Source organism: Vigna radiata, unplaced genomic scaffold, assembly GCF_000741045.1.
Source record: "Vigna radiata var. radiata cultivar VC1973A unplaced genomic scaffold, Vradiata_ver6 scaffold_208, whole genome shotgun sequence".
NCBI lineage: Eukaryota > Viridiplantae > Streptophyta > Magnoliopsida > Fabales > Fabaceae > Vigna > Vigna radiata.
Genome location: NW_014542845.1, coordinates 453,626 through 457,720, shown reverse-complemented (window position 1 = coordinate 457,720; position 4,095 = coordinate 453,626). Strand labels below are relative to the sequence as shown.

At 32.0% G+C, this 4,095-nt stretch overlaps 1 long non-coding RNA gene across 1 annotated transcript; it reads left to right on the top strand.

Moving 5' to 3' along the window:
• The first annotated feature begins 1,755 nt into the window (after positions 1–1,755).
• LOC111240963 lies at positions 1,756–3,401 on the top strand. The gene is made up of 3 exons (XR_002666637.1): positions 1,756–1,901; positions 2,333–2,407; positions 3,317–3,401. It is a non-coding gene; the product is annotated as an uncharacterized LOC111240963 (long non-coding RNA).
• Positions 3,402–4,095: the final 694 nt, after the last annotated feature.

The window sequence follows — 4,095 nt, the reverse complement described above, 5'->3', positions numbered from 1 at the left end:
ACCACAAGTGCATAACCCGCCATAGCTCGATATTCATTCCGGGTCCGGACGAGTCTAAGTCTAACACTATCTAATAAAATTATAACTCGTAACTTATTAAAACTGTATTTCTGTGATTGGGATTACTTGTATGCCTCTTTTACTTTGTTTAAATTGTATTGGACTTGTATTCTTTTGAATTCTAGTTTACCCTTGCGTGTGTGTTGTTTGTTTTGTCTGTGTTGTTTTCTTCTGCAATGATCATCCAAATTTGGATGTGAGCAGAGATTGTAGAGGTTCCTTTGGAGCAAGTATTAGATGGAGTTGATGTCGCTGAGACTCCAGACACTGCTGGGTAGTTAGGACGTTTAGGTTCATATGTATATACTTTAGTTTTCTTTTATCTCACTTCCTTTTGAAAGACTCTATGACTATATGTAGAGCTTTTACATTTCATTTTGGATGACTGTATTATATATATACTTCATCTGACTCTACTCTTGACTGCTTTACTTTATTACATATGATGCATTCCACTCAATATGATTTATACATATATTTTTGGGATGTTACATAGCTATTTTTCAGATCGTTAAACATCTTGATGGACAATTAATTTGGTCAAGGTAAGTGCTCGTAATTTTGGTTTGTGACTGAGCCTTTCCCAATGGGATGTCCATCGCATAATTTTTTGTAAAATAGGCTTCTAGTCCTTGATTGGTGTGCTAATTTTAAATTGAATGTGTGCTAATTTTCTTGATTGGTGTGTCAACTCAAAGGCTTGTTGTATCTGTGATTTCAAGTCCTTGTTTTCTTATACTGTGAAGAATCTTGTTGTATCCTTGCCTTATAGTTTTCAAGTAAAAAATTATTCTGTACATGAAGAACTTTGAGTATAAACATTTATAAATTTAATCTGTTTGGTAAAAAGATTTAGTAATGTTCATGTTCAAGAGAGAGGAGATTGACATGACAGAAATCTTCCAGCTATCACTCCAAGACAAGATATATGAGAGGAAAAAGATGTATTTGGTATTATCATCAATGTGAGAGTGCATCGTCCACAATTCTTGTTGTAAATGAGGAACATTTGGCCCAGCGTCGTAGTGAAAACAATGTTAGAACTTGAAAACCACTTGAGTGTAGTTGAGAGACCAATGAATTTTTTTTGTTGAAACAGTAGAGTTGAAAATGACATACCTAGGAAGGTTCGTGTGCAAGTGTTGGTATTATCATTAATGTTTTTCATTACCAGGTGTGAGACTTCAATTATATATGAAGAACAATAATAAAGAATTCAAGAAATTGAGGATATGGATAAAAACAAAACATAGTAAGAACTAACCTAATGAGGAACTCAGAAATAGGTTTGGAACATAAAATTGAGGAGATATCACTATTAGCTATACGATCAATATTTGGCTTTATATCCTCATATGTGACCATGGGCACGATGTTCTTGAAACTGTCTCTGTCTGTGCGCCCATCTAAGACATGGCGTTGAAGGTACTCAGCATGTGCACTGGAGGAGTGGGTTGGAAAACAAGACATAGTGAAAGGACATGTTTATAGAAAGCAGAGGAATGTGGTTAGAACTTGAAAACCACTTGATGTAGTTGAGAGACCAATGAATAAACATATAAACATAGTAGTTGTCTTGTTATCATGTTGCATTAGTTGTTAAGTATTAAGCATTGTCATTAGCCAAAAAGAATAAATCACCATTTTCTTATCTGGACTTGGGCATCAAACTTTCATGCAGGTTTGCAGATTAGAATGGAATAGACATCATAAGGAGGTATTAAGTGGTCATGGATTCAGCACAAGTGCACATCACAATCAACTTTGTTTGTGGAGATATCCATCTATGACTAAAGTGGGTGCCTTGGAACGTCACACTTCTAGACTACTTGATATATCAGGTATGCTGCAAGTCATAATATAAAACTCTTGCATCAATGAGTCAGGACTATCTGCTGGGTTTCTTTAGTGTAGCCCTCTGCTAAGCATTAAAAATATATTGATGTTGGTATGTTAAAATTATTAATATATTTTAAAATATCAAATTCATAGTTCATCAATGCATTTTGAAGACACTGTAGAGAAACAACACAAAAAAATCTATCAAAGAATCCAAATTCAATATCAATGCTTCTTTCTGCAGTGTGAATTTTTCAAGCTTATAAGATTTTCATAGATAACAAGGATTGAGAAGGAAGAACAGAATCAGGAATTGCACGAATAAAAACAGAAAATGACATGCAATTAACTAAATATGCAGCAATAAGAATTTAATCTTTGATTTGGTAGTTACTTCTTGAAAGTAAAATTAGATTATTAATATGTTTTGCAGAGTCCAGATGGTTTAACAGTTGTGTCAACTGGAGCAAATGAAACTCTTCGCTTTCGGAATGTATTTGGGCCACCTGTAAGTAATAACTATGAGTCAGATTTGGATAACCTTTAGAGTTATTTGATTTATGCTTTTATGCTTCAATGGTTTTTGCTTGTTTCTTATTTTGTGTGTATTTTATTCTGTCATTTTAGAATGATTGCACGTGTTTAGAATTGTTTTGAAAATTTATAATTGAATAATAACAATTTTGCAATAATTTCTTTTTGGGTTAAATATGTTTTTAGTCCCTATATTTTGGGACGATTTTGATTTTAGTCCATTTTCAAACTATGGTACAATTTAGTCCTTCAACTCTATAAAACTCTAGTTTTAGTCTTTTTTACCAATTTTTTAAAATTTATTTGTTGTTTCAAACACGTTTCATTATAACATTTGAATCGTTTACACTGTTTGACACATTTTTGTTTTAATGTTAACTAAGAAACATGCTTGAAACAACGAATAAAGTTAAAAAAAATTGGTAAAAAAGACTAAAACCAGAGTTTTCTAAAGTTGAAGGACTAAATTGTACCATAGTTTGAAAATGGACTAAAACCAAAATCGCCCCAAAGTATAGGGACTAAAAACAATTTTGCAATAATTTTTTTTTCAAAAATGTCTCGTTGTAAACATATATTGGTAATCATCAGGTATTAAATTAGTTTAATTTAAAAATTTAATGAGATTTAATAATAAGGGCCCTGCTTGTTTAAACTTAAAAAAAAAGTGAGTTATTATGATTGTTTTTCTTTTTTTTTTAATTTAGCTTGTGAGAATAGACTAGACTATAATTTTTTTTATTTCACTTTATCACCAAAAAATGAATTAAAACTTAATTAATTTTTTGCATTTTGAAAAAGAAAAAAACACAAAAGGCCCAAGTGATAATAAGATGATTTTGTTCATGTTTAAATTTAATACTGATGTCTATGTTACCTATAGAGCTTATTTCTTCTACGTTGGAAGCTACGCTACTATGAGTCAAACCCAGAGACGCTACGAGGAGTCAAACCCAGGGAATGTTTTTGCATCCGTTAAAACACAATTCCGCCTGAAAAGAAATATCTGTAATTTAATTTTTAGAAAATTGATTTTGGCTGCAGAAGCTTATATTTTCGATCTTTATTATGGAGTTTCAAATGAGCTTATAAATCATATCAATTCAACTTATAATTGTGTTTCTTCTTCCATACTCCACAACTTCCACATTCAACGTAAAGAGAAAAAAAACACAGGTAAAATTTGATTTGGATCTCACAATTTAAAACTTCAAATGTCATTCACATCATCAAACTCATATTATTATTAACCGCAACACATTAAGATATCATTAATCAAGTTAATCTAAAAACACATTGAAGTGCAAAAATGTTACCTATATGGTATCACAACCTGGAAAAGATAATTGAAAGTTACGTGAGAGGATAAAGCATGAGGATGCAAGGGAGTTGATGGAATACAATTCAGATTCACCAAAAAAATAAATATCTGAACCATAATCAAATTTCAACACAAAAAAAAAAATGATTTGGAAGCATTTCCGCCAGTTTCAGAATATAAAACGCAAGAACTAATCGGGGTTTTTGTCAGAAACCTCGGTTAGTTCTGGCAGTTTTCTAGAAATCCCTGGAAATAGGGGTTGTTCATGCATAACCCCGGTTAGTTCCGGTGGTTTTCCAGAAACCCCTGGAAATAGGGTCGATTCAGCATAACTCCGGTTA